Source organism: Octopus sinensis, linkage group LG17, assembly GCF_006345805.1.
Source record: "Octopus sinensis linkage group LG17, ASM634580v1, whole genome shotgun sequence".
Lineage (NCBI taxonomy): Eukaryota > Metazoa > Mollusca > Cephalopoda > Octopoda > Octopodidae > Octopus > Octopus sinensis.
In genome coordinates this window covers 51,559,750-51,574,749 of record NC_043013.1, presented here as the reverse complement: position 1 = coordinate 51,574,749, position 15,000 = coordinate 51,559,750, and the positions used below count along the sequence as shown (strand labels likewise).

General features: G+C 36.6%; 1 long non-coding RNA gene across 1 annotated transcript in view; it reads left to right on the top strand.

The window, feature by feature from the left end:
- Positions 1–15,000, top strand: part of LOC118766668 — a 19,491-nt gene that overhangs the window by 523 nt on the left and 3,968 nt on the right. The window contains exon 2 of the long non-coding RNA XR_005002591.1: positions 12,320–12,322. This is a non-coding gene — a long non-coding RNA (uncharacterized LOC118766668). The remainder of the gene's footprint in view (positions 1–12,319; positions 12,323–15,000) is intronic.

Below are 15,000 nucleotides of genomic sequence, written 5' to 3'. Positions count from 1 at the left end.
CATCTTCCTGTTAACCACATTAAGCACATCGCATCATGCGCTTCCTTCTTCATGTCGAGCGGTAATTTATATAAATTATTATTCCCACCACACAACGTTTCACTAATAACTACAATATTTCGCTATTCCGTATAAACATTTATGAAGTTTTACATTATGCAGCTGGCTGGAGTGGCTGAAAGCGGGAGATCCGGCGCCAGTTGAGAGATCCAGCCTTTGGATATGGTTACAAAGGAATGATGAAACCTTGCTGAAGAGGTCATGATCCGGAAATGGACTTGAGGTAGAATACTAAACAGTCGAACCAGTAAGTGAGGTTCGCATTGTTAATGTGGGGACGCTGTAAAGCGATCGAGGGAAAGACCCTGAAACGTTCTGAGTTTCAATGCACCATGGTCGACTTTGACTTTCATACTTTCGGAATCGATAAAATAAGTACCAGTTGAACTCTGGGGGGTCGATAAAATGAGTACCAGTTGAGTTCTGGGGTCGATATAGTCGACTTCCCCACTCGCTCGAAATTACTTGACTTGTAGCAAAATTTAAAACAACAATTAGTTCCAGATCTAAGATGGCGAGCGGGCAGAATCAAGTACGCCGGACAAAATGCCCTGCGACATTTCGTTCGCCTTCACGTTCTAATTTCAAACTCCTCCGAGGTCGACTTAGCCTTTTATCCTTTCGAGTTCGATAAAATAAGTACTACTTGAGTTGTGAACTCGATATCATCAACTTACACCCCCTCCCCCGAACTTGCTATCCTTGTGTCAACATTTGAAATTAATATTGCTCTTTACAAATCCTGCTGAGGTCGGCTTTGCCCTTCACTTCGCCGGAATTTAAACTAAAATACCAACCATCAAATATTAGCAGGCAATGATATCTTCGAATTCCTTTCCTAAATTTCGGGTCCTGTACTTGAATTGTTTTCAGAAATTCTGTCTTGTGGGTAACTCGATTACATAGACCTCAGCACTCGACTGACGCCTACGCTATCGACATAGACGGGATGAAAGACAAAGTCGATCCCGGCCCTATTTGAACTCAGAACGTGTCTTCTACCTAAATTAGAAACAATTATGTGCATAGGTGTGTGGGTGGTGTATTAAGAGATACGTTAGAGCGTCGCACAAAAGCTCTTGCGATATTTAACTACGACTCGATGTTCTGCGATCAAATCCTGATGTAGCTGACTTTGTCTTTCATCACTTCTGGGGTCGGAAAACAAAATACTAGTCAAGTACTAGTGTTGATATAATCAAATGACACAGTCCCAGACAGATTTCAGCCCCCGTACCTATGATGGAAACAATCATGTACAGAAGTGTAATATTATTGTATTGACAAATGTTTTAAATGTGGTGTGCTGGCAGAATCGTTGGTGCGTCGGACAAAATGTTTAATAGCGTTTCTTCGACTCTTTATGTTCTGAGTCCAAATGCTGCAGAGACTAATTTTGCTTTTCGCCCCTTTCAGAGTCGATAAAACGAGTACCAGTTGAATACTGGGGGCAAATATCTGACCTCCTGGCGAAATCTGTAAGCCTTGTTGAAAAATAACATATTTCAATGTTTTGGAGGCGTTGCAATGCATTCTTTCCAGGAACCAAAGAACAACTTTTCATATGAATTAAGAAACCCGGAAGTTCTTAATGATGAATAAAATTGTAATTTCCACAAGTCCCAAGAATATTTTCATATTAAGTGAAGTAGCATTATTTTAAAGTTAAAAACCAAACCACTGGGATAATCAGTCCCAAACTTAAATACATTAATTTAATCTTAATATCCGAAGTAAACCTAGTGATGCTGTTTAATATGTAATTCGAAGCAGAAGTGGACACAAAGAAAAAGCAATTAATTTTGGTGAAATCTGTTGTCGTAGATACAAACACAGTTTTTACATTTCTTCACTGAATTCATGTTTATTTATACTGGCGCCAAACCTCTCAGGAATTAAGGAGTAAATAAATGAGATTCTGTAATAAGCATTTTAAGGCATTACCATATTTAGTGATGTGAAACTGTTCGAGCCAGGAAATAAAATTAGTTGGTAGAATCGTCTGACAGTTTAACCTCTTTTTACATTACGACACTCAACAGACCAAAGTAAATCTGAAATAATTTAACAGGAAGGAACTTTCGATCTTGAGTAACTTGTTAACAAATTTTCACGTAGAATTTAAAACGAAGATATTTAATTACTTCTCACAGCGACACATTGCAGAATTTCTTAAAGCGGATAAATGAAAATAATGTGAAAACAAGGGGAAACAAAAGGAAAGGAGCAACATTAGTAAGTTAAAGTGTTTTAAAAATATGATTGCATATAAATCAGTGGTTCCCAGAGTAAGTGGTACTGCCCCCTTGCAACGTGTGGGTGGGGTATAAAGACCAAGGGGAAGAAGCGTTGAAGAAAATTAGGGTTAAAAAAACCTAAGTAATGGGTTACTCGTTTTATTTTGCTCTTTTATTTGTTTCAGTCATTTGACTGCGGCCATGCTGGAGCACCGCCTTTAGTCGAGCAAATCGACCCCGGGACTTATTCTTTCTAAGCCCAGTACTTATTCTATCGGTCTCTTTTGCCGAACCGCTAAGTAACGGGGACGTAAACACACCAGCATCGGTTGTCAAGCAATGCTAGAGGGACAAACACAGACACACAAACACACACACGCATATATATACATATATACGAGAGGCTTCTTTCAGTTTCCGTCTACCAAATTCACTCACAAGGCATTGGTCGGCCCGGGGCTATAGCAGAAGACACTTGCCCAAGATGCCACGCTGTGGGACTGAACCCGGAACCATGTGGTTGGTTAGCAAGCTACTTACCACACAGCCATTCCTGCGCCTATAAGTTAAACATTATTTGTGAAATAGTTTCTTTGAATTTGAAGCAGAAAGTAGTTGGTGTCGATGGTGGTGAATAGGTAAGGAGAATACTAGGGATGTGGCTTGGGTGTTAAGCGGGTGGCAGCCTGAAAAAATTATGGAACCACTGGCATATATTATGGTAAATATACATCAAGTTGTATCAAAGGTTTCATTTCGTAAATAACGGGGGAGTGAGATATTGAGAGTTTATTATTCAAATACAATTAAGGTAGAAACCAGAACCAGGTAACCAGAATTCCCGGGGGACATACCATAATATTGGGTTGGTGCATAATTATTGCGGCCTTTTTTCAACAAATTTTATTCAACAAAAACAATAACAACATGTAACAAACACATCTTTAAATGATTATTCCGGAGCATATTCACCATCTACTTCAATTACTGATTGCCATTTGCTTGGAAGATGGTCAGACAGTCATTTAAAGATGTTTTTGTTAAATATTGTTATTGTTTTTGTTGAATAAAATTTGTTAAAATACAGCCGCAATAATTATGCACCAAATAGTTAAATGTTATCCGTTATGATGATATTAATCACATAATTACATAATTACAAATGACTAAGCTGGTAAGACATGGTCACTCATCCTATAAGACGTAGCTACCATATCATATCAGAACAAAAGAACCATCTAGATATCATTCCAAATGTACATACATTACGCATGTGGTTGATACGTGGTCGATGGGCCAATTACTTCACTATTTATGCTGTGATGTCTATTTCCCTAACACAACACTGTGTCCGTAATAGTGTTTCGATGCAATGAATACCAAAGGGAGAGAAAAATCGCCCCAGCATCAACCACCAAGAATGCTGGATTCCTTTCAGTCTTTTGGGAACTTTTCAATGGCGAGAATCATATAATCATCATCATCATCATCATCATCATCACAGTCGTCGTCGTCGTCGTCGTCGCGTCGTCGTCGTCATTTAACGTCTGCTTTCCATGCTGGCATGGGTTGGACGGTTTGATTGGGAACTGGAAAACCGGGAGGATGCACCAGGCACCAATCTAATTTGGCAAGGTTTGTACAGCTGGATGCTCTTTCTAACGCCAACCACTCCGAGGGCGAAGTGGGTGCATTTTATACGTCACTGGCACGGGAGCCAGTCAGGCGGCACAGGCCTCGGTCACGCTGGAATGGTACTTCTTACGTATCAATATATATATGTGCGTGTGTGTGTGTGTGTGTGGTGTGTGTGTGTGTGTGTGTGTGTGTGTGTGTGTGCGATCGCACGCATAAAATTAATATAGACTGCAGTTTGCAATGTTTTACCAAAAAGGAAAGCTATAACCAAATGTGACTAGGGTGTTAGAACACCTACATTGCTAGAAATAAGAGCTAAAATGCTCTAATATATATATTATATATATATATATATATTATATATATATATATATATAATATATGAATAAAAAATGGAGTTAACGCAGGTTTAAACAAGTATTTTTACTTTCTACACATGTTTCGAAAATTCCACTGATACTATTCAAAAGAATAAATGGTATAAACAATGCAATCTTCTCTTCGGGAAAGTGAAAAAACGAAACTCGTCAATACGACATTTTAGCAAAAATGATGGATTTGTATAGCGATAGACAGAACGCTATTAATATTATTTAAAAAAACGTTATATGATATAACGTCATAAGTAGCTAAGAGAAAGAGTAGGGATATTAATAGTGAATGTTAAATATAAAGGAAATTAAATCAATGTAGAAAATTTTTTCTGTATAACCTGCTTTGATTAAGGCAGAGTTATAGAATTCAGCGTTATTATTGAAAATATCAACATTAGCAGATAATTTAGATAATCTAAATGAAATATTCTTAACTAAATTCTTAGCAATTGCTCCAGGATGATTACTAAATTTGCTAATGTACTTAAGATTGGTCAACGGTTTATGATATGGGAAGTAAGAGTCACTGTGTAAATTTACTCAGTGACTCTTACTTCCCATATCATAAACCGTTGACCAATCTTAAGTACATTAGCAAATTTAGTAATCATCCTGGAGCAATTGCTAAGAATTTAGTTAAGAATATTTCATTTAGATTATCTAAATTATCTGCTAATGTTGATATTTTCAATAATAACGCTGAATTCTATAACTCTGCCTTAATCAAAGCAGGTTATACAGAAAAAAATTTTCTACATTGATTCTGCTCAGTCTAATTGTAAATTCAATAAATGTATATAAGATTTCGTCGTAAAAGAATTATTGATAACAAACATAACTTACGCACCGATACAAAGCGAATGAAGGCAGATAACCCTTATTTAATCTCCTATTATCGATCTAAAAGTAAATATAACACCTTTAAAAGTAATTACGCTATGAATACTAGTAAAAATATTTGGTTAATAATTCCTTATGGGAGACAAATTAAATCTAATCTCCCACTGCTGTTTCGTCAAGCTATAGCTAGGAATTTTCCAAACAATTCTAGATATTACTCTATAATTAATTCACATAAGGTTAGGATAGGTTTTTCAAACACAAAAAATCTCTTGCAAAGTATATCCTCTCATAATAACAAACTGTTAAATATTAATATATTTACTAATACTAACATTAATTTAGCTAATACCATCCAACCCTCTAGAAATATTAATAACAAGGTTATTGTATCTGAAGTCAATTCCAATAGAATTAAATTTATGTCAAGTAACTCTAAGATTAAAAATTCTATATACCAGTGTATAATCAGTACTCGTAATAAAGTACGATTTTACATTGGAAGCACATCGTTAGAGTTATCTAAAAGAATTTCTATCCATTACTCAACATTTAGGGATAGAAATAAACGGAATAGTACCGGTCTCAGCAAACTGATTTGGGATTTAAAAGACCACAATGAACAATTTCATTTAGAATGCTTGATCCTCTCAATTTCGATACCATATGACAAAGGCAAGAATTCTGTCTTCTCTGCAATTCTGAGCTATTTTTCATTATTTTTTCTAAAAATACTCTAGTAAACACGGTTATAGAACGAGCATACAGATGTAAGCATTGGCAGAAACATACTTTAGTGCATTAATTAGTCTCTATCATTATATATAATTTAAACTTTAATTTCCTTTATATTTAACATTCACTATTAATATCCCTACTCTTTCTGTTAGCTACTTATGACGTTATATCATATAACGTTTTTTTAAACAATATTAATAGCGTTCTATCTATCGCTATACAAATCCATCATTTTTTGCTAAAATGTCGTATTGACGAGTTTCGTTTTTTTCACTTTCCCGAAGAGAAGATTGCATTGTTTATACCCTTTATTCTTTTGAATAGTATCAGTGGAATTTTCGAAACATTCAACGTAAACACGAAGTTTCAACCTTTATAAACAAGGAGTTACATCTTTACTTGTGAGATTTTTGCTGCCCTGGTAACTATTTATTTATTTTTCCGTGTTAATTGTTAACAAGGTAAAAATACACTCATCTATTTATATATATATATAATGTTTATATATGTGTGTGTGTGTGTGTGTGTGTATAGATATATATATGTGTGTATATATATATATAAATATATACGACGGGCTTTTTTCAGTTTCCGTCTGCCAAATCCACTCACAAGGCTTTGGTCGGCCCGAGGCTATTGTAGAAAACACTTGCTCAAGGTGATATGCAGTGGAACTGAACCCGCAACCATGTCGTTGGTTAGCAAGCTACTTACTACACAGCCACTCCTGCACCTATATATATATATATATATATATATATATATAGATATATATATCATCTTATTTTGAAATTGTATTGATAATACCGTACTAAATTCTGGTGCCTCAACTTAAGCATCACATTCATTCGAATCTATCTATCTATCTATCTATTATCTATCTTCTATCTCTCTCTCTCTCTCTCTTCTCTCTCTCTCTCTCTCCTCTATATATATATATATATATATATATATATATAATATATATATATATAATATATATACTGCATTTTTTTCCAAATACGCCAGCTAAGCTAAGTTGAACTGTCTAAAGTCGTAACACACCCGCTGTTTTGTCCTGTAATTACTATTATTGTTTTTTGTATTTATATTCGTGTGGCATCGTCCGTTTTTTTATCCTTGTTTCGTATACATTCGATCCTCTTTCCAAGAAATCTAATGCTCGTAGCTTAGTTTTTCCCTGGGGCTGGCTGGATATGAGCGATCTCAAGATTAATCAGCCGAAATTGCGAGGATGATCCGGTTCTTGACTGAAGATTAGAGGCTTCGAATGACCCATCCGTTTTTTGTGTCGTCTCTTTGAGTGTTTTGCGTTTTTATATATTGCGTTTTGTATTTTTATATTTATTTATATATATATAGTATATATATATATATATATATATATAGATAGATAGATAGATAGATAGATATAGAATATAATGCGTGTATGTATGTAGAACATACACACACACATATCCATACATATATGCGATTGTATGTGCATCGTAATGTGTTTGTAATGTGTGTATGATAGTATGCGTACACACAACATACGCACAGACACACCACAACACGCAACGCACACGCACATGTGTGTGTGTGTAAAGTATATATGGAGACGTACCATGAATCAATTGTTTTCCCTTACTACAAAATTCTTTGTAACTGAGCGTTATTTACATATTTATCACACTCTGAGAGCATCTTGACATCAATGACATCTGCACCAACTAACCCTTGACATCTGACCTCTATATCTCAACCCCCCTTCTTCCCCACCACCTCCGTCTCTTCCTACATTCTATATAATACATCATTTGTTCACGTAACCTCACAGCCCGTCGCTGCTCCTCTTGTTTGTCTGTCTGTGAAGTCAAGAGGGTGCGGGGTTCTAGAGTTGTTGTGTTATTTTGTTTTTGTTAGGGACTTCTAAGTTCCGCTAATATAATCAGCTGTGAGAAGGAACTTTAGGGATCAGATAAGGGGTTAAGGCAACTAAACTTATATAGAGACTTACGACTGACGATGTATTAACTACTTCCCCTAAGCTCCACCGCATCGGGGTTTGTCCTGCGAGAGATATTTGTCTTTTTTTTTACACTGTTTGCCAGGCTGTCAGCTGAAACAATAGGGGGCCAGGATATGAGAAGGGACGGACGTTCGTGCATCGCCACCAACGTAGCGTGGCGTAGGGCACGGTGCATGCATGTGTGTGAGTGTGTGTGTGTGTATGGATATATATGACGTCTATGTGTGTGTGTGTGTATATATATATATTATAATATATATATATATATATATATACATATATATATTCTTTCCGTCTCTTATTCTTTTACGAGCTTCAGTCATATGACTGCGGCCTATATACACACACACACACACATACACACTCACATACACCCACACACATACACACGCATTTACACACACACATATACATACATACAAACATACATACGCTCACACAGTGTTGACAATCGGTAAAGAAAGGTACTCAGAACCATTGTAGATGTTTTATTTTGCTCGAGTCATTCTCTTGTTCCCCCGAGTTTCACATGTTTTATATGCATATACATGTGAGCCGGTATCTCTCTCACACTCTCCCACTTTCACTCCCTTTCTCTCACTCTTTCTCCGTTTCCCTCTCTCCTTCCCCCTCTCTCTCAATTCCTCCTTCTCTGTCTCTGTATGTCTGCCTTCCCCCTCTCCCTCTCTCTCTCTCTCCTCTCCTCTCTCTCTCTCTATATATATATAAATATATATATATATATAGATATATATATATATATATGCAATTTTTTCCAAAAATACGCCAGCTAAGCTAAGTTGAACTGTCTAAAGTCGTAAGACACCCGGTTGTTTTTGTCCTGTAATTACTATTATTGTTTTTTGTATTTATATTCGTGTGGCATCGTCCGTGTTTTTATCCTTGTTTCGTATACATTCGATCCTCTTTCCAAGAAATCTAATGCTCGTAGCTTAGTTTTTCCCTGGGGCTGGCGGATATGAGCGATCTCAAGATTAATCAGCCGAAATTGCGAGGATGATCCGGTTCTTGACTGAAGATTAGAGGCTTCGAATGACCCATCCGTTTTTTGGTCGTCTCTTTGAGTGTTTTGCGTTTTTATATATTGCGTTTTATTTTATATATATTTATTATATAATATATATATAGATATATATATATATATATATATAGATAGATAGATAGATAGATAGATAGATTAGATATATATGCGTGTATTGTATGTAGACACATACACACAACATATCCATACATATATGCGATTGTATGTGCATCGTAATGTGTTTGTAATGTGTGTATGATAGTATGCGTACACACAAACATACGCACAGACACACACACACGCACGCACACGCACATGTGTGTGTGTGTAAAGTATATATGGAGACGTACCATGAATCAATTGTTTTCCCTTACTACAAAATTCTTTGTAACTGAGCGTTATTTACATATTTATCACACTCTGAGAGCATCTTGACATCAATGACATCTGCACCAACTAACCCTTGACATCTGACCTCTATATCTCAACCCCCCTTCTTCCCCACCACCTCCGTCTCTTCCTACATTCTATATAATACATCATTTGTTCACCGTAACCTCACAGCCCGTCGCTGCTCCTCTTGTTTGTCTGTCTGTGAAGTCAAGAGGGGCGGGGTTCTAGAGTGTTTGTATTATTTGTTTTTTTAGGGACTTCTAAGTCCGCTAATATAATCAGCTGTGAGAAGAACTTTAGGATCAGATAAGGGGTTAAGGCAACTAAACTTATAGAGACTTACGACTGACGATGTATTAAATAACTACTTCCCCTAAGCTCCCACCGCACGGGGTTTGTCCTGCGAGAGATATTGTCTTTTTTTTACACTGTTTGCCAGGCTGTCAGCTGAAACAATAGGGGGCCAGGATATGAGAAGGGACGGACGTTCGTGCATCGCCACCAACGTAGCGTGGCGTAGGGCACGGTGCATGCATGTGTGAGTGTGTGTGTGTGTATGGATATATATGTACGTCTATGTGGTGTGTGTGTATATATATATTATATATATATATATATATATATATATATATACATATATATTCTTCCGTCTCTTATTCTTTTACGAGCTTCAGTCATATGACTGCGGCCTCTATTACACACACACACACACAACACACTCACATACACCACACACATACACACGCATTTACACACACACATATACATACATACAAACATACATACGCTCACACAGTGTTGACAATCGGTTAAAGAAAGGTACTCAGAACCATTGTAGATGTTTTATTTTGCTCGAGTCATTCTCTTGTTCCCCCGAGTTTAACATGTTTTATATGCATATACATGTGAGCCGGTATCTCTCTCACACTCTCCCACTTTCACTCCCTTTCTCTCACTCTTCTCCGTTTCCCTCTCTCCTTCCCCCTCTCTCTCAATTCCTTCTCTGTCTCTGTATGTCTGCCTTCCCCCCTCTCCCTCTCTCTCTCTCTCTCTCTCTCTCTCTCTCTATATATATATATATATATATATATATATATAAATATATATATATATATACATGTTCATCCCATAAATAATGCATTTTTTTTAATTGCATGAACTAAAAGTCGGAGGGGGACGAGATAAACTACCTGCATCAGCTTACTATAAAAGCAGGTAATAATTTCATCTTGTACTTATTCTTAGTGTAAGTTTTGAAGAGTGCAGTTCGATTTTAAAAGCCATGTTTTCAAAGTTATAATGGAAGGGACAAAAAAGCATATTCGACATATTTTGCTTTTTGAGTTCATTAACGGCAACAACACAACGGGAAGTGCAAGGAATATTAATGTAGTAAGCGTAAGCCAGTGTCAACGGTAGTTCCAGAAATTCCGAGCCGGAAACTAGAGCCTAGAAGACGGACTTCGTCCACGAATATCTCTACAGCTCGACGAGGACATCCTGATAACCCTGGTGGAACAAAATCCCATCGGAACTAGCAGAGAAGCTTGGATTTGGTCATTCAACCATTCATCGACATCTGCGTGTCATTGGAATAGTCAGCAAATTGGGTCAATGTGGTCCTCACAAGCTTTCCGAGTCTAATCGCGCAAAGAGAGTGAATCTTCTTTGCTGTCATGTCTCACGAATAAACCTTTTTTGGACCGAATAGTGACTGGTGACGAGAAATGTGTTCTCTATAAAAATGCCAAGGGTCAAAGACAGTGGGTAGGGAAAGGAGAAACACTGACACCGTCAGCTGAAGAATATCTTCACCCAGGGGAGGTGTTGTTATTTGCTTAGCGGGAAATGAAAGGATTAGTCCACTTTGAACTTTTAAACCCAAAACAAACGATAATAAAGGAGATTTACTGCGAGCAGCTTAAGCGCCTTAAGTCAGCGTAAGAAGGAAAACGACCGTCTTTGGTTTCAAAACCGATGGTGTTCTTCCATCAGGATAATGCTCGGCCACATACGACGAGGATGACATTCCAAAGGCTGGAGCAGTTTGAATGGGTAACGATTCTCCAACCACCATATTCGCCGAACATTGCCCCATCTGATTATCATTTATTTCGTAGTCTTCAAATTCAATTAGACTGAAAAATTATGAATTCTGTAGGCGAGGTCAGAACAGTTCCGGAGGAGTATTTTTCATCACGGACAAGTGAATTTTGGAAGAGGGGCCTTACAAGCCTACCGGAAGAGCATTGTAGAAAATCAAGGAGAGTATATTTTAGAGTAAAAAAGAACTTTATCATAATTTTGAAAAATAAAAGAAGTATAAAAAAACTGCATTATTTATGGGATAACCCGATAATTATGCCCACCATTGTGAGTGTGTGTGTGTGTAGGTGTTCTGTACGTTTGTGGTGTAATTCTCTGGTTAATCGTTTTAAATCATGATAGTGCCTGATAATAGATACACAAAAACGCAATGTGGCCATCGATCCAATCGGGCGATCACGGATATTTTCTATGAGATAAACTCACAAGAAAATTTTACAGAACACCACCAAACACTTTAACTTGGTTTTATGAATTTTCTGAACCGATTTTGATCAATTAAGCAAAATAAATCGGTGGTAAGCATGTCTAAGGAAAAGGGACACCACCCAAATGGTAAATGGTTTTCGGCTTAAAAGAAATCAATTTAAACTTGCTAATTTGATATTCGAAGTGGTTTATGTGATTGGAGATATAATTTCGATGTTATAGTGAGGATCTAAGATTTTGCAATTAAAAAAAAAAAAATAGGAGAAAACTTCCCGAATATGAAGCTGGAAGTCTACAAAACTAAACACTATTTTCCGTCCAACTGCTAGTTTTGTCTCAGTTTAAAAGTTACTGATTTATTTTATAATACACTGTTGTTTATATTTTGAATTGCACATATATATATGGGATCTCCAAAACCTCAAAACCTTTTAAGTGCTTAGGGCCTTAGTGAGTCATAATCCAACCCTGAATGGACTCCATATTAATACTAAGAATATATTTTACCGCGGAAGTATTCGGCATAATGAAGTCGTTCGTTAATAGCATTGAAAGTTATCTTATAGCTTTGGCGACGGAGTATCTAAGGTTTTTCCATCTTAATGGAAGGCAAGGGGCATTACTCGTTTGCTCAAATCCTATTCGGCGTCTTATCATTCTGCTTGTCTGATATCTTCCAATTCTCACGGGACGGCGTATATGTTCGCACCACCCGACATGGTGGTATTATTGTATAATAACTTAGCCAGCCTGTGTATTAAAAACTAAATTAACTCTTGTTTTTCTCGGGGAGGATGTTATTTTCAGATTGCGTTGTACGCAACTCACATTATTCACACACATGGAGACATTCGGCGAGTTTGGTGGATCATATTCTCCAAACTATGTACAGAGTTTTCCCCAAAGCAACAATAGAAAGAAAATTGAGATTGTGACACAGGATGCTTCACACCCTCTTTCAATTTACTATTGATGGCTCCACACGCAAACGGGTAGAAAATTTGAGATATCTGGGTGTGAAATCATAACTAAGAATTTATTCCAAAATGTCAAGAATAAGTGAGAATCTATAACGAATGTGATGAGTAATCTCAGGAACGGAGACAGGAGGAGCAAAACACTTCACCAAACACCAAGTTCAGAGTCTCACGAGCGTGCGACCGCAAAGCAATTTTATAAGTTTGCAAAACATTTTTCAAGTATGTTTCTTATTATTTATCTTTTACTTGATTTTATACTTGGACTGCGGCCATACTGGAGTACCGCCAAGTTCGACAATGCCTTTCCATGAAAATTTAACGCAGGGATCTGAACTTTTGGGGTCGATAAAGAAAAAAAAGAACCAACAGCAGGCGTAGGCGTGACTCAAATTAACATCACCTCCCGTCACAATGTGTTTCATTTAGCAGAGTCCACTCTGTTTGTAGACAACTGCGTCAAGTTTCAAGTTTGAAGATATTTCTTAAACTATTCTTGGAGGCTCTCGAGCGGATCATAAACAGTGGTTTACCATAAACATTTTTAAATGATGGGGATTAGAGGATGGGGAAAAATTCATTTCACTATCGAAGACTCTATGAAAGCAGAAATGGAATTTTAGGGGTATTTTTATTCCATCAATCAAGCATACTCTCCACATCTGTTCTTCTCTCTCTCTCATATATATATATATATATATATATATATATTATATATATAATATATATATATAATATATATATTATATATATATATATATATATATATATATATATACATATATATATATATACACATATATATATATATACATATATGCATGCATGTACACTTACATACGAATATATATATATAGCATATATATATATATATATATATATATATATATATATATATAATGGCATATTATATGCAAATATATATATAATATTATATATATATATATATAATGCATATATAATATATTTATATATATATATATAATAATATATAATACATACACATATAGAATTATAGAGACATTGAAAGATAAAGTGTTAGGGAGAAAGAGAGAGAGAGAAAGTGAGAGAGTCTGCGTGTGTGTATGTGTGCGCATGCGAGAGACATATTGAACGACAATCAATAATTGCGAAAGGACCAAATGCAAGGGAAGTATTGATCTTTTAATGTATCAAGACATAATGAAACAATCGAATTAAGAGAATATTTAATGGATTATGAAGGTGGTGGTTGATTACACGATTGATAGATCACCGCCTCGGGGACACAGGGAGAAAGAGAGAGGAGGATGCCCAACATCCATAGCTGGTCAGAGAGGGCGGTGGAGTGGCGCGCGAAAGAGAGGCTGGTAGTTTGTACCTGTTGGTTGCCCCCTGGCGGATAAACCATTGGTTAGAAAAGGGAAGGAACTGAATGCTAGAACGACAAACCTCGCATTAGGTCAATCAAATTACGAGGTGAACGCTGAACGGATTCCGATAATAGAAATAGATTCATCCTTCGATACGGCCTTACTTGGTTACCATGGTTAAACACAGATGTAGCAGTGGGGTGTAGGGGCTCGTGTTTGTGATTGGAGGGCTGTTTATCGACTACCACCGACTCCCACACAATTACTTTACCACCGACTGCTGGATTACGTAATGTTCCGTAAGTTGGTGCAAGTACTCAACCAGCAGAAAGGAAGCGGAGAAATGATACGATTAACTTGTTTATCAGGTTGATATCTATTTATGCACGGGGTGTTTATACATATACACTTCTAAGCCTATATGTATGTGTGCGTATATATATATATGTGTGTGTGTGTGTGTGTGTGTGTCTGTGTGTGTATGGATTTATCAATGTATATTTAAGCTAGTGTATGCCTGTGCGTATGCGTGTATGTGTATATGCATGTGTGTATATATTTTTATGTACTATGCATGCATGTATGTATGTTTGTATCTATCTATCTATCTATCTAGCTATATGAATATACATATGTATGTGCGTATGTGTGCATACATGTGCGTATGTGTGCATGTACGTGCGTGTACGCATGTACATTAGAACGTATATGGTGTGTGTGTGCGTATGTTTGTAAATATATGTATGTGTGTATGTGCATGTGTACACCTGTATGGTTCATTTCACTTATTGAGATGTTATCAC